Below are 23099 nucleotides of genomic sequence, written 5' to 3'. Positions count from 1 at the left end.
TATTAGGTTACTGAATGCATAAACCCATAGAATGTAAGAAGTACATGGTACTTACATTATGTATCATGCACATAAATATTAGAGTCCGAATGAGAGCAGAAGAGAAACAATTGTTGCAAAACCAACAACCTACTGTCTTCTAAAACACAAATAAAATGATTGCAACTTAGTTTTCTTCAGTACTGTGCTTTTATTTGTTATATTTAAATTTTTATTTCAGTTGACTTCACATTTTAAACATATACATACATATGTTTACAATTTACATTGTGAACTTCTGAATCTTTATGTATCAGCCGGAAGGAATGGTAGCAAATTCAAGTCCATCCCTGGAAGGCTTGTGTTGGGATCCAAGGTCAACAAGGATCCTTCTACTCTATAAGTCAGTGTTGCATTCACTTTAACGCAGCAGCGTGAATATGCGTATTTTAAAACCTGCCAACGATGTCTCTGTTAATACTATGCCTCCTCTCCACACTGTGAAAACGGAAGCCAAGAAAAAATTAGTATTTGAGATGAAACAGAAATCGCATGCTTATCCTTGCAAGAGTATTGTTCTTTTAGCTGAGAACCAAAGCATCTGAGAACATTCAGTATAACTCATCCCGAACCCTTTCTTTTATCACTTGCACAACACGCAAACTCTGCCTCTCATGAATCAAGTGAGTTATGTGCAGCCTGGCTCAGATGGATAGCTTGAATGAAAAGAACATTTCTTTCCAAAAAACCTGTCCTGATTCTCAAATAGTTAGGCGGCTCCATCACAGAGGATATCTCAAAATAAAGCATCAGAAGAGGAAAGAAAAAAATTCCTTTCTGTTTACCAGATTACCTACTTCCCTAATATTTTTGAATCCACTCCAATAAAATCCCCCCAAAACTGTATATGGTATATAACGTAATAACTCATAATAACACATTAATGACAAAAATTGCGGAGAAAAATTAATTACATCATCAGTCTTTTCTTAGTATATTTAAATGTAAAAACTGATAGACTCCGAGGATATGTAAAAATAAGAATAAAACGTTTTGCTAGAGGCCAGGAGTTTGGCCTAGGGGTAGAGTGCTTGTTTATCATGCACAAAGATTTGGGTTCGATTGCTCGGTACCACACACATAGAAAAAAAGGAAAAAGTGGTGCTGTGGCTCAAGTGGTAGAGCTCTAGCCTTGAAAAAGTCCATGATCAGTGCTCAGGCCCTGAGCTCAAGCCCAAGGACTGGCAATTTGTTTTTAAGTTCTTAGTAATATCAGATATATTATAATGCATTATCAAAGGAAACTCATTTTATTATTTTTGTTTTGCCAGTCCTGGGGCTTAATCTCAGGTCCTGAGCACTGATCTTCATGCATGCAAGACAAGCACTCCACCACAAGGCCCAATTCCCAACCTCAGGAAACTCAAATTTTAAAAGATTTTATCATTATAAGTAATAATAAATATTATACAAGAATGAAGGGCTCATACCTGTAAATTTCAGGAGTTAGAGACCTAGAGGACTATATTGCAATTCACTCCAAGTAGAAACGTTTGTGGGACTAAATTTCCAATAAACCAGTACAAAACCTTGATGAAAATGTGGCTCAGGTGAAGCCATGGATGGTGAAACACCAACCATGATCAACAAAGCCCAGTGAGGACATGAAGAATTCAAGTTCTAGGACCCATAAATAAAATAATTTAACTTGGCATCGTTTAATATTATCAGATAGTTACGCAGTATTATTTTGTTGTTAAGATATAGGATAATTACATTTAATTGAAGAGTTATTTTTAAAGTTATTAAAAGCATGTACTACATTAAATTTTTCCTGTCAACTTATGATCATGTCACTGTCATTGAAAGTGTGACTCAATAGACATGTTTTATTACATAGATTAATATGTACCTATGATATACAAACCCTCAGCTTAATTTTAATTATGTTCTCAAATCTAAGTGCCAGTGATTGTATATAGAGATTCCCTTATTGAATATTGGTTTGTTAAACATGTAATTTGAAATATGGTGTAAAAATCCATGTTAATATATTCTTTAATAAAAAAGAAAATGTGGAGGATATAGTCACATGACAATCAGAGAAGTACAGTGACTATTAGCTTTTCTTTGTATTTATTCCAAATTTAGTTTACATTCAGTTTACACACCTTCAGAATTGTATAATTACACACTTTATTCTACTATAAATGAAACTTTATGGAAATATTGGCATTTCTAGTGTTCATCTAAATGTATCTCACAATATTATTTTCATAAATCAGAGAAAATTTTAGACCAGAATGCATAGAAAATGTTGCAATATTTCTCCACATCAATTTATAAATCACTGTGCAATGTGCATGTATGTGAATGTAAGTGAAGTATGTATGTGATATTTCTCATTATATATAATATGTATATATTATTTATTTTTTCACTATTTGCTTAGAAAATATGCAATTTAAAATCAGAACATAACCTAGACCTTAAATGTGATCTATAATTTTTCTGTTTGTATTTGATAATCTGTATATGAGAAAAATACATTAGCACTGATTATTCAGGATAATTATTCTTAATTAAGAAGTATTATATTACAATGTGTATCATTCTATTTTTAAACCAGTTTTGTGCTTATTGATAATAACTAAACATTATGCTTTTATTTATTGTGTATTCTGCCTTTTGTATGCTGTAAAAGAGAAATAGCATGAAAACCATGTCCCTTATGCTTTTGAAGAAACTAATAGCACCCTTTGGAGTTGCTAATTAGCAAAAATCTGCAACTACAGGCTTCAGAGGTACGGTTACCATGGAAAATTTGCTTTGAAGTTGCCACTTGTGAATATTTGAGTTAATTTTCTTTACAAGTTTTCTGACTGGATGAAAAACGTTGTCATTTTTCTATGGATCAGTTCCTCATGAGAAGTCCAGTAAAAATTGCTCTAAAGGAAGCTTTGGATAAATCTAGGGAATGAAGATTTTTACTAATGCTCTTTAATTGTTTTGGATATTCCTTTTTATAGAGATATATACAATATATATTATATGTAAGACACAATATATACAAAAATTTAATCTCATGTACTATTGAGTCATGTTCAGAAACTAAAAGAATTATATTTTCCTATAATAGAACTTAATTGGAGGGCCGGGAGTTTGGCCTAGTGTTTAAAGTGCTTGCCTAGCATGCATGAAGACCCGGGTTCGATTCCTTGGTACCACATACATAGAAAAAAGCCGGAAGTGGTGCTGAGGCTCAAGTGGTAGAGCTCTAGCCTTGAGAAAGTCCAAGGACAGTGCTCAGGCCCTGAGCTCAAGCCCAGGACTGGCAAAAAAAAAAAAAAAATAGAACTTAATTGGAGAGTTTTGATGAATGCATTATATCTACACAATTATGTAACTGTATTTTAAGCTATGATCGAATGTATCCATCCTGTGCTTTCTCAAATTATCATAAACAAAATAAGATTTTTTAGATAAAATTAAGAATTTACAATCTTATACTTACATATAGAAAAAATAATTTAGGATTATACAAGTAAATGTTAGTTTTTAAAAGGTAATGTTAGATTTAATTCATTGGGAATGCAAAGATCAGTTTGAAATGTAACAATTTGAAATCACATATACTTATGTCAGAGTAAGAGAGGAGTTTGGGAAAATTAGTTTTAAAAGTTGGAAGGACAATAAAATAATGATGTATAGTAACTGTGGGTGGTAGTGTATGAAATTCAGCTGAAGAACATTTGTATTGTGTGTTTTCTCCATATTTTGCTCAGTAGAAATTTTATTTACTTTTTACTTTTCTATAAAATGTTATTCTTAAGAGTTATAGAAAGAGTTGCAATTAAAAAAATCAGCTTGTGCATACAATGTGTCTTGGCCAAAATCACAGGCAAATTAACAGTTGGAAATTGATAGCCTGCAGGGAAATTTATCAGAGAAAGGCAACAGAATAAACTGAAAATGCTTTACATAAGAGAATACCATATTGAATTAACAAAATCAAATACAGATAAGATAAAAATTTAATTCTTTCATGAAAGTTTATACCCATTGATTAAAATATTGATTGCCTAGATTGATCAGAATCAACTTTATAAATGAAATAATTACCTAAATCTATTTTTTCCATTTATTTGGAAGTTTTTAAATGTATAAATCAGGACTGATGAATATGGACATGTCACATTTGTTATTCATTGTTCTCATTAATATTTTTAACAAGAGCATATGGAATAATCGTCTTAATCATTTCTATTAAATAAATACATATTTATTTAGGTATAATAACTCAATAACTCAAAAATGAAGAATGTTTTTCTGCAAAAATATTTTGTTAAATGCTATTAAACATTTTATTTAGGAGAATTCTACAAATAATTTATTAAGAAGAATTATATTTCCTTTTTTTTTTTTTTGAAAGGGTCATGGGGCTTGAACTCTGGGCCTGTAATCTTTCTCTGAGCTCTTCAGCTCAAGGCTATGCCCTACTTCTTGTACCACAGCACTACTTCCAATTATTCTATGGGTTAACTGAAGATAAGAATCGTTGTTTAGTGATCTCTCGTTCTTAGTGATTGTGATCATGATCTTTAGGGATCTCGGTCTTGATCCTCAGATCTCAGCCTCCTGAGTAGCTAGGATTGCAGGCCTTAGCCACTGTAGTCGGCTAAGAAGAATTGTAATTCCTTTTTTTTTTTTTTTTTTTTTTTGCCAGTCCTGGGCTTGAGCTCAGGGCCTGAGCACTGTCCTTGGACTTTCTCAAGGCTAGAGCTCTACCACTTGAGCCTCAGCACCACTTCCGGCTTTTTTCTATGTATGTGGTACCGAGGAATCGAACCGGGGTCATCATGCACGCTAGGCAAGCACTTTAACCACTAGGCCAAACTCCCAGCCCCTGTAATTCCTTTTTGTACCCAATTTCTAATTAGTAAAATGATTCTTCTATTTATTACAAATCAAGAGTAATAATTAAATTATGAAATTTTATAATAGGATTAATGAGTTGTTATTTCGATTAAAACTCAAAAACCAGCCATGGCAGTGGCTCACGCCTATATTCCTAGCTACTCAGGAGGCTGAGATCTGAGGATCAAGGTTCAAAGAACGCGATCACTAAAGGACCTGAGACTCTAATATCCAGTTAACCTCTAGAAAATGGTAAGTGGCGCTGTGGCTCAAGGTTAGGGCAGTAGCCTTGCGCTGAAGAGCTCAGGGACAGGTCGATTTCAAACCACATAACCCCCCCCAAACATAAACAAATGAATAACTCAAAAACAATAATACATAATTATATAAGTATTATGTAACATTGCATTAAAACTTTTCAAAAGTTAACAAAATGTCCTTTGTTCTTAGTAAAAGTAATGAGGATCCCAAACTAGAAGCATTTTTGTACTGGGATTCGAACTCAGGGCCTCAGTACTGCCAATGAGCATTTTTATCCAAGGCTAGCATTTAACCATTGGATCTAACAATTCACAATCAGCTTTTTCATAGTTAATTGGATCTGACTCTCAGAGACTTTCCTTCATGGAATTTTTTCAAGCCATGACCCTTAAACTTCAGTGTCCTCAAAAACTAGAACTTCAAGTTGAGCTACTAGCACCTAGATAAAATATCTTAATTTGTTAACCAATTTATAACATTTCAATATTTTTATATTTTATTGATCATTGCATTTTGAACTAAAATGGGGCAATAAGATATCCAAAAGTGCACATCATAACATACAGACAAATCTGAAAATCCAGAGGGATAAATTATGTAGTTTTTCTTACGTAATTACAACAGCGATTAACATTGTGTACATCTGCCAATGAATCCAATTTGCAAGACAAAATCAGGACATTAGTACATGAATATAATGTGCTCTGCATTCAAAAAGTTGAATATAATTTATATAAAAGAAATTTGTATACTAATAAAGATTGAAATGATTAGAATTAAGTTTTAATTTTAATTGTATATTGTGTAAAAATTAATTTTGAGGAGCCATGCTGGTGTTCCCACTCAGAGAGTCTTTGTAAATTGGCAGGGTTCTATAAATTGTTATGACATTCTATCTCTTTTAGCTTTAAATTTATTTTACTTCACATATTTATTTTTTGTTGTATTTGTTTATTTATTTATTGAAATTTTGATCATTTAAAAAGTTAGTCTCATATTGTTACAGTATCTCACTTTGTTACCTGATATATCGGATATATTTGTATTTGGTTATTTGAAATTGAATAGGGAATGGGGGAAAAACAAGATGAGGGGTGGGGGTGGGGGGGAGGGAAATGGGGACCAAGACATGTGAAAGGGTATCAATGTATGGGAATTAATGCACCATCTATCTGCAAATATCACATAACCCTTCTATTAATTACAATAAAAAATATATGAACCTTGAAAAAAAAAGTTAGTCAAGGTCCAGGAGTGTGGCCTAGTGGTAGAGTGCTTGCCTAACATGCATGAAGCCCTAAGTTCCATTCTTCCTACCATATGCACAGAAAAAGCTGGAAGTGGTGCTGTAGCTCAAGTGATAGAGTGCTAGCTTTGAGAAAGTTCAAGGACAGTGCCCAGACCCCAGGAATGACAAAAAAAGTTAATCAGAATGTAAAATAATTTCAACTGAAATACTCCCCGAGCAATCTTTTCATTATGGATGACATCCCTCTTACATGGGTACTGCCATTTTAATGAAATTCAAGTTAATATAATTCAGAGATGGTGCCATGTCTCTATGCACAGATAAATTTATTTCCAGTATTAGTGGTTACAAAGCAATTCACTGTGGAAAACATATGATTGAACCTTTAGTACTGTCATACATACATACTCAAATTAACCCATATGGTAACAGTTTAATGTATTCAATTAAAATGTGTTAAATCTCAGAGTCTCCTATACTGGAAGCTTGTTCCATACCTTAAGTATTACAGTAAATGTTAAGTGTATAGTATAAGTGTATTACACGATTAATATCTTGTTAATTTCATTGCTCACTATAGTCCTATTTATTGAAAAGGCTTATTGGAGGAAATATATAATCGAGAATGTGCGTTCACTCTCTATTTTCCTTTCTCATCTCCTCTGTTTCCTGGCTACCATTAGGAGAACAGATATCCTGTGTCATATCTATTTGGCATCACATTTCTATTTCACCACAGGTCTAGAAAGTATTGTGACAGCCATTGATTAAAAATTTCTGAAATGTAAGAGTCAAAATATTCTTTTCATCCTTTAAGTGGATTTTTGTGGTAGGGAAAGAAAGCTGCCATTATGTGATTGTTAGGAACTTTACTGCTGCTGAATCATGAAGTGGAGAAACCAGTCTCCTGTCACATTCTACTTTTGTTCCACCTAGACTGGCCTTTGCCATTCTGCAGGGCACTAAGACTATCATTCTGGCCTCTCTAATAGACTTTGTTAAAGATATATATCGGCAGATATTATCTTATTTTTCATGCAAATATGTAAATTAAGGAGTGCAAAAATTGCTTTCAACAAATATTCATGTAGTTTATAGTTTGCAAAATAGTGGCTGAGAGAGTAATATATGGTTTCCCTCACAAAATAATTTGTTGACCAGAATTACCACTGCAATGCATTTCATTGTCATATTTCTAATAGTGCTACTGAGGTATCAGTTTCTTGCTTCGATAACAGTGGGGACCTGGGATTAAATTTTCATGCCATTTTTTTCTAGAAATAAACTTTTCTCTTACTACAGTCTAGATACTTAAAAGTTTGTCTTTGTACTATAAAACATTAAAAGTTTATTTCTAAGGCACACCAACCAGTCCAGAATTTCTCTTCCTTTAGGACAAATGCATTTTAAGAAGATAACTGGTTAAATGAAAACTAACTTTAAGAGTTATTTTTTTTTCTTTTGTAAATCCTGAATCTCTAAGGACATAGTATAGTTTCCTTCTCAAGAGGGCCCATGAAACCAATTTAAAGTCTCTGCCCTGACTTTTTTTCGAGTTCAATTAACATCTAATATAGCTCTTCGGTATGGTTGACTTTATATTTCTTCTGGGCTCAAAGTACTTTTGTAAAAGTGCTTTTAGGGGCCAGTAGTTTGGCCTAGTGGTAGAGTGCTTGCATACCATGTACAAAGACCCAGGGTCAACCCCTGGGTACCACATAGATAGAAAAAGCCAGAAATGGTGCTGAGGCTCTGACCTTGAGAAAGTCAAAGGAAGGTGCTTAGGCCCTTGCCCAGAACTGGCAAGGGAAAAAAAAGTGCTTTTAGAAGACATTAACATTTATGACAGTGGCTTTTGAGTAAAGTAAATTGCATTCTCTGTGGTGGAAGGCCTTTACAGAGTACAAAGAAAAAGCTCCCCTAAGAAAGACTGTTACAGCAAAACGCAGTTGGAGTTCATACACAACATTGGCTCATCTTCTTGTTGTATAGCAGATTATGCTTAGATTTGAACTACAAATTTAGTGATTCCTGGGTCTCCCAGCTGCCGACATAGCCAATTAGTTTTGAATTTTTGTGGTTCATAATAGTGTTTGATAGCCCTTTATAATAATTTTCTTTCTTAATATATCTACATCCTCTTCATATTACTCTGGAAATCCCTTATGATATATACTTTGGTTACTAAAACAGCATTCTACTTGTTACATAGAAACCCATCAGGGTTTAGGTCTACATGATCTATTGATTTGGTATAATTTATTTATGAAATATACAAATTTAAAAGTCATTATACTTGTCAATGGAAGTTCCCTTGCTGATGGTGGAACGAGAAGCTCACCTTTCTAGGTGGCTGAATCTCAACCCCAAAATACTAATAGCAATGGATCAAGTCGAATTTAATGTTCAAGAGTCTGAAAGCCGTATCAAGACATATTGATTTTCCTTAAGTGCTAAAGCTTTCAAGGTGAACTTTCAAAGAAGTGTACATTGTACAGGATTGTGTTCCATCAACTGTGCTGAAGTTTGAGAGTTGAATATAGTTTGGGGAAATAGAACAAATGGAGAAACCTTTGGGGTTAGTAAATCTAAAGACAAATTCCCATCGAATTACTGGGTGGGTAATTGGTCGGGCATCACTAGCTTTCAGTTTGACTTCAGGGAAATGGTTAAAACCAGACATGCCATCAGATGCTGTCATGAAGGATAACAGGGAAAGGCAAAGATAGCACATGGATTGTCACACTTCACTAGTCTATAACCCGGGGGACATGGCTAGCTCACCAATCATGTTTATGTGCTCCAAAAACACATCGGACATGTACATGACAAGAACATCCCCACACACGGTGCTGCTTTTACAGCTACTGTCACCAAGGTAAATGACCTGTTTCAACTTGTCTTTACATGTATTCATCCTTCTGGAAAGTTCAGCTTATCAGAACTTTCAATACACTGTCAAAAAGATAGTTTCCCAATGCTGATCAATGAAGTTAGTGTCTATCAGCTTGTAAACTATAAGGCCAATAATACTTTAAACAATTGTTTGATGCTCTCTGCAAATAAAATACAATTCTGTGCCAGAATTCACTGTAAAGAAGATAACTTTAATTATTATATAAGGTTTATTATGTGTTTACATTTGAGTTACATACACTATTGTGTAAAATTAGAGATATGATGAATAACTTGCCAAAAAGGCAGATGAGCAAAGAATGAAAATAAATGCAGTTTTCTTAGGTAAGAAAATAGTGTTTGTTATTGAGACTGACACCTCCATCTATCTAATTTCCATGTGTAGCAGATGATTGTCAATGACCCAGTATTTGTTCCCATTTCCTCATTTGCATAAAATTTACATAGAGGTTTTTCTCTCACATGTGAAAATTCTGATTGTATAACAACCTTTTGTTTCATAAAAATTTTATTTGATTTTTGGCATTATTAAAGAACATTGTTCTGTACTTATGAAAGCAAGTATTTTATGGATTTATCTTGACAATTTTTATTACAGTAAAAAGAAGTTTGAATGGAAGAATGGCTTTGCAAGATCAATAAGTAGGTTTCTAGATAGGCAATGCAAGAATTAAGTATATTAAGTGAATATTCCTTTAATATTAGAAAAATTATTAGACTATATAAAATGACAATTCTATATCCAAATTAATATGATGTTTTCTCATTTGAGGTATTTTAACTATACTCATAATTCCTTTTAATGCCTCTCATCACAACAAATGTTATTATCTATTTACTATAAAATGGCATTATGCAAATTTGGAATTGGAAATCTTTCCTGTTTACCAAAACTATACAGTACAAACATTTCAAAAATAAATATCCCTCTTAGCTAGAAAAAGAATTATTGCTCAAGTCACCGACCTCTTTCACAATGGAGATGTTGTAGTATGAATTTTTGGTAATTACTATAGTACTCACGGTATTCCTTTTGTAGTGAATATTTTATTAATATTTTAATGTAAAATCTATTGATTCATGACATATACACTATCTATCTCATATTTTAAGGACTGATGTTTGCTAAAGATGCTCTTATTAAAATATATTAATATGTGTCCATTTAGAATTTAAGGTGTGGATAATATTGTTAAATTTTGATTAAACCACATTGATATTTTTGATTAGAGATAGTTCTATATTAAATTCTTATGAACTCATAAGAAAATATAGATGATTTTGAACAACTTTGTGACTTTCAGAATAAAGATATTTTATACTGAGCAATCAAAAAAGTACAAAAATATTTCAAATCTGCAGAGGTTCCAGAAGACTGACCGTGTGTCAGCAATGAAAATGTAATTACTTCTTTTGTGAATATAAATTATTAGTGAGTAATTTAAAACTTTCAGCTTCAGACAAAAATACTATGAGGAAGATTTATATTTTTCCTTAACAAAATATCACAATTATTCATAAAAATACAGTATTTTCATAATATTAGCAAGCCACATAAAATAAAACTCAGTGACATACAAGTGACCAGGTGTGGTCAGCATGTGCCAATTCATTGTACACAGGCCCAAAGAAGATTCATGTGATGTTAATAAACACATTGCACAGTGCTTCCTGTCCTTGACCTCATGTCTAGAATTGAGTTTCTGTACTAGTGGATGTCCACTGTATGGACAGCACAGACTGTTGCTTGAGAACTATGTCCAGGACTTGGCTATTGTCCAGGACTACAGAAGAATAAATTATTGTTCAGAGTTGAAGCATCACATTTTCATGAATAGGCAACATGAATACAAAGCCCAATAAGTAACTAGTTCTGAGGTAGCAGAGCTTGAGGATACTCTGATCCTTCTGAAGATGCAGGCAATGGAGAAAGTCATCTGACATCTGAAAAGTAAGTGCTTAGAATATAAATAGAAAGATAAGGATCAAAAAATGTGACACTATTGTAAAAAGCAAGAAGGCCAAACTAAGTGAGAATAAATGCCTTATTCTCCACACTAAGTTCTGAAGAGGCTACCGGGTAAAGAGAAGCCAGTATACCTGATGACAAACAACTCCACACATGAAATCAGTTGGGTTCAAGTCCGTTGTGGTGGGGAAAGTATGGAAACTTCTTGTGGAGAATTAGTTAGAATAATTAGGTTCAAAATACTCCTCTGGCTGCTTCATGGGGCATGCTGTTTTCTGCTTCCTTCTCAGGCCCATTCACTGATAAGGCAGGGTCAGTGTCACACGAAGTTAATCCACAACTGTTCATTAACAATGTTGACAATCTTGGCAGACTCAAGACAGCTATAGCTTTAAAGCCACCCAAAGAATTTTCAAAGGTTGTGTGGGTTTCCCTGGCTGAGGCAGTAGCCATTTAGTGTGGTAGCCCACAGTGTTGCTGACAAAGGTTCTCACTAAATAATTGAAAATAATGAGGTAAAGCTATAAGGGCAATTCTGTTTATTATTAAGTCATCCACATAAAAATAGAAATAATATAAAACAGAATTCCTATATTATTAAGTAAATGTGATATACTTAATCTAATTTCTCAAATCAGAATTATATAGAAATGTGAATGTAAAATTTGGGGAAGGAATACACAAAAGTATTTCTGTATTTTACTGAGATTACATAGGTGCTACTTGAGCTGTTTTCTACAGTGCTGGTATCACTGAAATTACATCTATAAAATGGGAAACTAATTTAAAAGTTAATATGTATTTATGATTCTTAAATACACAATTTCAAAAAGTCAATTTTTGTTGAAAATTTCTTGTACAAACTATTTAAAGTATAAAGCAGCAGACAGATAGTGAGTAAGCATTTTATTTCTGATATTTCAATCTTGCTTGGTAATTCTTATTATTCTAGAATAGCCAAGAAGCCAGAAATGTAATGAATATACTTGCTTCTAGATAAAGGTTATCAATTTGTCAACAGAGTTAAATGAATAGCATTATTGTTGCAAAATATCTTGCTAATAAAAATATGACCATTTTGAAGGTTCAAATCTTGATAACTTTCCTTCCTTTTCTTTGAGTAGTCTGTATATACTCCATAGTTAATTACATGACTACATGGAGACCATATTTTCCTAAAAAGAGACATGAGCCATGGTGTCAACAAAACAAATGTTTCATTCTTATGTTTCCTTGAATGCCTGTATCATCATTCTTGATCTTTTCATACATGTTATTGCTGTCATGTCTATCTTAAAAGCCATTTCCATAGTGAAATTGGAATGATTTTTAATTTAAATTTTATCATCTGTGTGATGTATAAATAGGTTACAGTTACATTCATAAGGCATTGAGTACATTACCTTGAACATTGTTACACATTTTCTTTTCCCCCACTCTCCCTCCTCCATCCTCTCACATTATAAAGTGAATTTCCAACATACATTATTGTAAATATTGCTGTTATACTGGTCCAGCCTTTGTCTCATCAACTTGTTTTTCCTCTTTCCTTCCTTGATTAAATAAACAAATAAACATGTATACAATATAAAAGGTACCAGAATCAGATACAGGAACAACAGAGGATAAATCATAAAGGAGGATAAAGAACAAAAAACAATAAAGAAATAAGTTTACCTGATACATTAAAAACAAAAGCCACAAGGATAAACCACTTGTTTCCCTATCCTGGAGTTCACCTTTATGGCCATATATACATAATTTTTGAGCTATTATGCTCCTCTGCTAGGAAAATCCTACATGCATGCTAGTTATTACGAATGAGGGAAACAATGGAGACTGTTTCTTTGGGTCTGGCTAACTGCAATTATTATTATTTTTTTTTAGAAGTCTTTCCTTTTCCTTGCAGATGCGACACCATTCTTTCTGGTGGCAGCACAGAAATCCCTTCTTGATTCGTTCATCTACTGAGGTGTATCTGGAGTGGTTCCATATCTTTGCTATGGTAAGTAATGCTGCAGTGAACATAGTTGTGCTGGCGGTTTATTAGGGCTTTGTTTCTGGACATTGGATAAATGCCCAGGAGTGGGAGTGCTGGGTCATAGGGTAGTCCTATTTTTAGTCTTTTGAGGAATCACCATGCTGCTTTCCAGAGTGGATGAAGAAGTTTACACAACCACCAATAGTCTGGAGGGTTTCTCATCTGGCCACAACCTGTTGTTATTAGATTTCTAGATAATGGTCATTCCAACTGGAGTGAGGTGGAATGTCAGAGATGTTTTGGCTTGCATTTCTTCTATGGCCAGGGATGTCAAGCCATTCCTATTTCCTCTTCAGAGAAGTCTTTAAGTCTTTAACCCAACTTTTAATGGGATGACCATTTCTTTGAGAGATTCAATTTTGGGGGGCTGTAGGTAGATGCAGCCACAGCCAGTGGGGACCAAGTGGGTCCTGAATGTGGCAGAAAAATTAGTCATCTTGAGATGTGATGCAAATATAAAATAAACATTGGATTTACTCAGTATGTAAAATAAGTCAACAATGAGAGTGTATTGATTACATGTAAAAATAAATAATCATTAGTTAATGACATATTTTGAAATGGATCTCACTCTGTAAGATGCTGGCTAATATGAAAGGAGAGGGATTGAAATAATGAATGATGGTAGTATAATTAATCTCCATGAAACAACTAACAAATTCCACGTTCATAAATTTCATCAGAATCCATCTTGTATGGAAGGCATAAGGGACATTTTCTTCTATAACTGGATGGTTAATAGTGAAAAAGAGCTTTGAAATGATACATAATTCTACCTGATCTGGGGCCTAGATTTATTTTTTATGATGTCTTTAAATAATAACAAGAATCTCATACCATAATCCATATCTAGATTCATGAATCAAGGGTTTCCAAAATCAACTGAGAAAATGGTGTCACATGCATTTCCTCTGTTGTATTATTTAACAATCCAACATTTATCCAACAATTCAATATGATATATATTATTACTTAAACTCCTATATTTAGAAAAAACTTGAATGAAATCCTCAGGCACTGGTGCGGTTTGTCCACAAGTATCTCCCGAATATTTCTTTGTACTTGGGCTACTTGGATATGATTATCACCAATGAATAAATTGTGATTATTTAAATCTGGATATACTTTATTAAAATTCCCTGCCTTTAGGACATTATGGTATCTATACTAGTTTAGTGATTTGGGGATATGTAAAGCTCTGATCTATGATGACTACATTAATAATAAAATAATAGTAAGGCAAATTCAACCACAGAAAGTGTGACATAAAGTATCTATAATATGTAAATGGTATTTTGTTACATGTATCTTTCATTTTCTTCATTTCAAACTTTTTATTTTACTAAGTTTAAAGTTACTTGCCACATTGAAGTATGCTTTAGGAAACATTCAGACCCAATTTATATTTTAATGCTAAACGTATTATTTGCTACACATTTACGACACTGATATTGTTTAGTGAATAACTCTTAGTTTGTAACCTTGATATTAAAAATTGCTTCATCTCATTAATTGTGCTTGCCTAAGATCCAAAAATGATTAGAGCATTTTATTAGAAACAATGTTTTTCTAAAGTTAAAATATGTAGAATGTATGTAAGCACTGAATCAGACCAAATTGCACCAAATAAATATAGGATAATTATGCATTTCAAATGTGCTTTAGTGGGGCTGGCATGTAGTTCAATGGCAAAGTGCTTGCCTAGCAAGTGAGCATCCTGGGTTCAATCCCCAGTACCCCCCCCAAAAGCAAATACAGTTAACTCCCCCCCAAAAATGTTCTTAAGTTCTTATTCTTAAGCTCTTATTTGTATAACTCCAGTCTTATGACCATAGTTCTACTTGTAAGCAATCTTTATTCAGAACTCTGAATCTTGGATCTGTGAAATATGAGAAGACAAAAGGATATTACACATTTTTATTGACTAACAGAGATAAAAATAGCACATCCTTTTACAGTACAATACATTAAAAGTTAATTTAAAAATTCAGCTATTTGTATCTTCTTTGGGAAGTTAAAAATACTTCACTTGCTCTCACAGTGGATTTAAGAAAAATCACTTGGTGTTTGTGTGTGTGTGTGTGTGTGTGTGTGTGTGTGTGTTATTAAGATTTCAATTCAGATGCTATCCTTGTTATGCAAGTGCTATGTCACTTAAATCATATACTCAGGCACATGGCTTTATGTAGTTTTGCAAATATTAACTCATTTTAGTCCCATGATGCTCTTCGCTATATCTTTGCATAGTTGAGAAAACAAGAATGAAACTCTATGCACACATTGTTGGTTTACGTAGGGAGCTCATTAATTCTGTGCATAAATAAATTATAATCCATAATCTTCCTGATCACTACTTCTATCTAGTTGGCATTAGAGACAAAAGCCATTGTACTTAGTCTTTGGATTTATATTAAGGAAAACATAAAAACAAAGATAGGTCTATAGCCTCAATGTTAAGGTCCTCAAGATTGTGTGCTTCAGTTTTCATTGTCCTTCATTAACATTCTCTTAGTAATCTATTTGTTCTATTAAAATGTATGCATTTACAGAAGTAAAAAAGTAGCATCCATTTGCTGAAGACCTTATATTTCAGGGTGGAGGATGAAAGAAAAAGAAATAACTTCACTTAGTACTCTAAAAACAATAACCAAATGAAAAAAAAAACCTCTTGTTTCTGTATTGTGAAATTCATTTCATTTAGCATCATCTTATATGGTCCTTTGTGCAGAGCTATTGAACGCTTGTGAACCTCTACTAAGAAAACCTAGACATGTAATAATTACTACAAATGAGGGAAACCATAGAGTCTATCTTTCTTTGGTCCTGATTTACCTTAATTAATTCATCTAAGTATTTTATAGCATTATTCTGTAAAGACTAACAATCTCTTTTTTCCAACAGATTTATTCTTGTAGAGCCCTAAATTCACCCTTTGTTCCTGTCAAAATGTTAGAACACCAAACAGCGCAATTGGTAGGCAGATCTTCTATGACTGGATCAGGCCTCCAGTCTTTTGTTCAGTGTATTTTTGAGATTCTGAGATACTTCATTTTTTTTTTCCTTGCTGGGGCTACTCTAAACCATGATTCTTTCTCTTCATGCACCCTATGTAGGAGCTAGACACTCCAGCTCACTCACCAACTGCTTGAGTGGGAAGTTCCATTCTTTTTCTGGGCAGCCCTCAAATGAGACTTTTGATTCCAATCAGCTACACAGAATTACAGGATCAATAACTCTCCAGTGAGAGTTGAATAGATTACAAAATGGAGTATGCTCAGATAATTATATACTTTTTTTGTTTAACGATTGGAAGGTTAAGTTGAAATACAACAGCATATCTCTATGTGAACGTATTTAGAAATTGGTGTAAAAAATTTGTGTGATGCATTTACAAGAGATTAGGTAGCTAACATCTAATTGTGTATTTTTTTGTGGGGAAATCATGATATAGAGTTATACATGAATGTAAAAAAGACACAATAGCCTGATAGTCATTATTCTCTTGAGTAGACATTACAAGGATGGATAATTGTGATTTTTAAACTTTTTTGTTTATCTTGTTTTATGTTCTTTTAATTTTCTGCTGTGAAAATCAGTTACTTTTATAATGGAAAAATGCACAGCCTTTTAAATTAAGTATACTCAAATATACAGTTTTATTTATATTTATTTCATTGGAAATTGAAACTGCGACTCGTAATTATTTTGAGTTTGATTGGGACTAACACATCTGGACAGGCTTTGCACAAGATAAGGGATTCAAATGGCCAATAAAAAAGACAAATGTTCCTCTCTCTAATAGTTTTAGAAAAACAAAATTAGATTAAATAACAAGTTATCATATTAACCTAAAATCTCTCAGAATAAAATAATGGAGCCTCCTTTGTTATGTAATTACAATATTTATGATTTTGAATATTTGTTACTATTGTTATTCTTGTAAGGTGCTAGATAAAGAAGAAAAAACATTTCTAAAAGCATTTACATTTTAATATAAACTTTTTAGTGGAAAAGCAAATAAATGAATATATAGAAAAATAACAATAGTGGTGATTTCAGTTTGGTGAGAGTGCTGATTATTTCATGCATAATTTTATTATTATTGACATCTCTTTCAAAAAATATGTCCTGAATTACAAAACAAAATTCAATAATTTATTACAAATATTCAAAATGATATCCCTTTCAGTCTCACGTATGAAAATTTCTTCCTTATTTACTTAAAAATGATTATAATTGTTTTTATGGCTATAATTTCATTGAAACCTAATTATATTACTTATTATTTTCATGGATATTATTATGTATTTATTATTATTGTGTCACAGATATTGTCAAAGATTCTATAGGCTGATTGAAAGTTATTTCTTCATATTCTGTACTAAATACAAGTTCTCTAGTTTTGATATTTGCTGATTATACTATTTTTTTCCTGTATGCAATGGGATCAATGATGGCAATATTAAATCCATCAAGTAAATGTAAATATTATTTATATTAACTATAATATATAATAGTATATATGCTATTATATACTATAGTATATTTTAAATAATATATATTTAACTATAATAAACATTTTAAATGTTTTGTCTGGAGCAAATCTAGAGGTTATCAGGATTATTACAAGTAATCAAATATTTAGAATTTGTAGAATTTTAATATTATTCCTTTTGTTGAACCTATTCTTACCTTTTAACTCAAAAAATTGCACCGGAAATCACCTGGAACTGTGATATGAAACAAGTGACGACAAATAAACTTTTATCTTGCCACAAAAGTTGAAAATATATATGAATATTTGTTTTGTATTTTGTGTATGTCTAAAAAATGTGTTTTAAGTAAAAGAAAGTTGTAGAGGGAATCTTTTAATTTTTCATTGAGTTCAAGCCTGAAATAGTTCAAATTGCTTAGAAAACATATGCTCAAATAACTCACTCTCTGTGTATGTTTTGTTCTCAGTGAATATCATTACTCACATTGTGTTGGGGCCTAGCCTCCATCCCTGAAGCCTGATTCTGGCTCAGCTGCAATTAAAGGGCTTTGTCTAGGCATTCGGTCCTTTGCATACCTCTCTTAAGGCATCTCTGTGTATGTGACTCCATTGAACACCCCGCAGTTTCGCGGGTCTCGCAGCAGCTCAAGTCTCTCTAGCTTTCCTGCACCTGTCCTGCCCAGTACCTGAAAGCTCCACCCAGACCCTTAGTGGCAACACAGAGGCCCTCTTCCTATTGGCTAGCTTCCCAGTGCCCACCTTCTCCTACCCTAACAGTATATAACTAATTGTCTGACGCAATAAAGAGAGCATCAGAGGAGAGCATCAGAGAGCAGCAGAGATCAGCAGAGAGATCTGATGCGCTTTCATGGTTAACACTGCTTCCGACTCAGACTCAGCGTGGTTTTTTCTTCCCTGGTGATTGGGGGAGGGCTGGGTCTTCGACACTTACCATCTCGCTTGGCTCCCGGGGGACTACAGGCTGGCCCTGTGTGTCCCTCCCCGTTCCCGTGTTGCTGCCCTGGAGAGGAGAGGAGCAACAACATTGAACCAATCAAAGTCAATTTCAGAAAACATTTTTCACATTTATTCAATACTCACAAAAGAAGCAAAATGTAGTGAAATTAGCTAGATTTAATCATTTGTTATAGCATGTAGTACTACAAAGGTGTTAAAATTCCATAAGCCCAGTTATGAATAGAATTCTAGTCCATTATTTCTTTTTCAATTAATTTGGTATCAATGCCCAGTTACTCAGGTAACAATGCCATGTCCTGAAAACTCTGAAGTATTTTCCTTGTATTCAAAAGTTTTTGTACACATTTTTATTAAGATTAATCATTAAATACAATATGGAGAGCAAGATAGAACAGCAGAGAGAAAGAAAAAGCTATTGAAACACTAGTGGTATGGTCATAGAAGCTGATAATTAAGTTTCAGTAGACAGTTTTACTATAGAATATTCAGAATAAATTCAGTATATGTTAAAAAGTGAAATTATATTTGAATTTTCTTTTAATAGACATTGTACTTAATGGCCTATAGTCATTTCATTATGAGCCCAGTAAGTGAAGATGCATATAACTCCTTGTAATAATCCCTGACCTGAAGTTAATTATATTCTTAATAAAAGCTATTGTTCAAATTAATATGAATATTTCTTCTTCCAAAATATAGTCTAAAACTTAAAATCCCTCAAGATGTTCTTCATGATGTTTTTACTATTTGTAGAAGACTTGAAACTAAAATGCAAAATATTTACAAAAATTAATCACTGGTGGCTGATACCTGTAATACAAGTTGCTCAGGGCTTGAGATCTGAGGATCATGGTTCAAATCAAGTTGCATGTTACCGCTGAGATGTGACCTTAGATGCCAATTTTAATTTAAAGATTTCCATAATGTCTGCAACTATTGGAAACTCAAATACATATTAATTATAAGCACAATATGTGAACACAGATTATTTCTGTGATGTTACATTAATGGATTCCAATGAACAAACTGCACTCTCATGACTCTGTGGGTCAAATATATGATTCCTGGTTTTAAAGTTATTGAGATGTGTCAGCATATTGCTTAATCAAAATAGATCAATGATGAAAACTTCAACTGTTGTTTACAAGACATGGAAGTGGCTGAAATATAGGAAAGCATTTTTCACTCCCAAGTGACACAATGATTAAAGGCTATTTGTGTGTATTTTCATGCCAGGAAGCATTTTCAAAATCATGTCATTCTGAAACTGGCATTCACTTTATAATTTATGGTATATTACATGAATTATTTTCTGATAATGTAGGTGAAGGAACAGAAACTTTAAAAACATTTGGTTGATAGAAAAAAAAAGGTTTTACTGCCTAGAGGATATGCTGGAATTAATAGCTTGAAATCTGGTTTTATATTTATTACTATATTCGTTGTACTTATGTATATGCTAAGATCTTTTCTCTGTCTAGTGCTTTCTATTGTGGAATAAAGTGTTTCTAAAGATAACGTTCTGACAAGATATATTTCAGTAGAATACTCCAATATTTGTTATTTATTGCATTTTGAGATACTGCTAAAGAACAGGATGCAAGGAAGGAAGGATATTGCAGATTCACCATTGAAGAAGGAATTATAAAATCGTAAATTACCAGCTTAGGTAGTGTCATACATCTTGTTAATCCTTTTCTAGTCAGATACCCAAACTCAAATCCACATGCTACATCCACAGGGCTGAGCACTGTCCTTGGACTTTCTCAAGGCTAGGAATCTACCACTTGAGCCTCAGCACCACTTCCGGCTTTATTCTATGTATGTTACACCTAGGAATCTAACCAGAGTCTTTGTGCATGCTAGGCAAGCACTCTACAACTAGGCGAAACTCACAGCCCATATACTTACTCCTTTGAATGACAAGTAAAACCTTTTTTGAGATTAACATTTTCTTTTTTGCTGCTGCAGTCTTTGTGCTTGAACTCAGAACCTGGGCACTGTCCCTTAGCTTTTGTGTTCAAAATTAGCACTCTACCACTTGAGCCACAGTTCTGCTTCTGGCTCTCTGGTGTTTAATTGGAGATAAGTGTATTGCTAACATTCCTGATGAGACTGCTTTTAACCAATAATCATTAGATCTCAGCTTCTAGCATACCTTTTAAATTACAAGCATAAACACAAGTCTCATGATTTCCTTCTCTGGATGTTTTAAGCATTTTTTTCCTCCATAAAGGTGAAGAAATATTTCTCCACTGCTGGCATATGTTGTGACAATTGTAAGTAAATCATCTGACAATACAAAACACTATGAAATAATATATTCTATTTAAAGAGAAATAATATAATATGTGAGGTTTTGTCTTAAGTGTTTTATTATTGATGACTAATCACAACTATTCTCTGAGTTGGGAACATGGGGAACTGAGACTCCTTGTATTGCCATCAAATCTTTAACATACCAACAAGTCAAAATTAAATACTGCAAAAAACAATTTTGAAAAATTAGTAACATGCCTTAATGAAAAGTTTTATTTGCTTGTCATCTATAGACAACTGTACACTTTCATAAACTTTTTGGTTAGAATTATTTCTGTGTTTAGCACCCTAAGAACTATTAAGTTAGATATATTTAAAAAGTTAAGAAAATCTGATAGGCAGAGACTTTATAGAAAAAGACAACCAAAATATTTTTATATTCAAGGAATTAGATCTTTATTTATGCAATTAAATCTTACAGACCTACCACTGCTTTTGGAGAGGAATATTAAAAACTTAGTAGATTTTATTTATATGTAGAAGGAATTTTATGAGGCAGAATCTTTAAATAACATGATTAAGGTCTTACTACTACTACCTGTAAGGAGCTGATTCATTCATATTCTTTCTTTCCCCAGATACTGCAATATGATAGTGAATTATTATTCTGAAAATTTCACTTTATAATCCACATCTAAACTCATATTTATATCAATACTCTCTACAATTGGTAAAAAAATCTTTAGAATCATTTCTTAAGTGAAGAGTTTGTACACTGATTTTAGTTGAATTTCAACACATTTTTCTGTTTCAAAGAGCTAGATAACTTCCTTCTCAGTGCTGAAATTGGAGGTGACATGTAAAATAAAATTGACTAGAAAACAGTCGAATTTAATTAATCACTTTTACTATAATAAAGGATAACACAGAGGTTGTTAAAATACAGGAAATGTAGATGAGGTGAATATTATAAATCAGAAGAGTAGATGATATGAAAAGAACACACTTAGAATAGTGATGAACTAGGAATGTGTCTTGGGATAGATAGGGATTATTCATTCACCCAAGAAAAACTCATCTAATCTCCATCTAATAACTCAGCAATCTAATTATATAGCTAGATGTGAATTAATATGTTTACCAAAGATATGAATTTTGATTTTACTTAGCCCATTATAATTTGATGGAAAATATTAATAATTTTATTCATAGTAAGGTATTTCCTGCTTTTTACACACACACACACACACACACACATACACACACACACACTACAAAACCAAGGAATTAGTAATTGTGTTTTTATGTAACACAAAGTCTTTTCTCCTTGAATTGCTGTTAAATCCTTAGCCTACCAACAAGTCAAAATGAAATACTGTAAAAAACAATGCGCAAATATTAATACCATTCCTCAGTGAAAAGCTCTATTTTGTTATAGTTCCTAGATAATTATACAGTTTAGTAAATATTTTTTGCCAGTTATGGGGCTTGAACTCAGAGCACTGCCCTTAGACATTCTGAAGGCTGGAGCTCTACCACTTGGACCACAGTGCCATTTCTAGTTTTTTCTCTGTATGTATTACTGAGAAACCGAACCCAAGTTTTTGTGCATGTTAGGCAAGTAGTCTACCACTAGGCCAAACTTGCAACCCACAATTTTATAAATCTTTAATTAGAATTATTTCCATGTATAGAACTGCATGAAATGTTAAGGTAGATGTATTTAAAAGCTAACATCTCTAGACAGTAACTTGACCAAGCAGAGAAGTAACATATTTTTATAGTCGGAGAATTAGCTCTTTCTTCATTTGTACTTAAATCTTACAGACCTTGTGCTGCCTTTGGAGATGAGTATTAAACACATAACAGATTTTATTTTTGTCTGTAAATGGAATTGTATGATAAATTATCCTAGCCATCTCTTCCTCCAAAACTGAAATATTTATTTTTTCTGATCAATATTTCCTCCATTATAGGAAAGAAATTTCTCTAAACTATGTTCTTACCTTGTGGCTATTTTAGTTATCCTGTATCC

The sequence above is a fragment of the Megascapheus bottae genome, chromosome 1 (genome assembly GCF_031878675.1).
Source record: "Megascapheus bottae isolate mThoBot1 chromosome 1, mThoBot2.hap1, whole genome shotgun sequence".
NCBI lineage: Eukaryota > Metazoa > Chordata > Mammalia > Rodentia > Geomyidae > Megascapheus > Megascapheus bottae.
The sequence above is the reverse complement of the archived record's forward strand: the minus strand, read 5'-3'. Positions refer to the sequence as shown.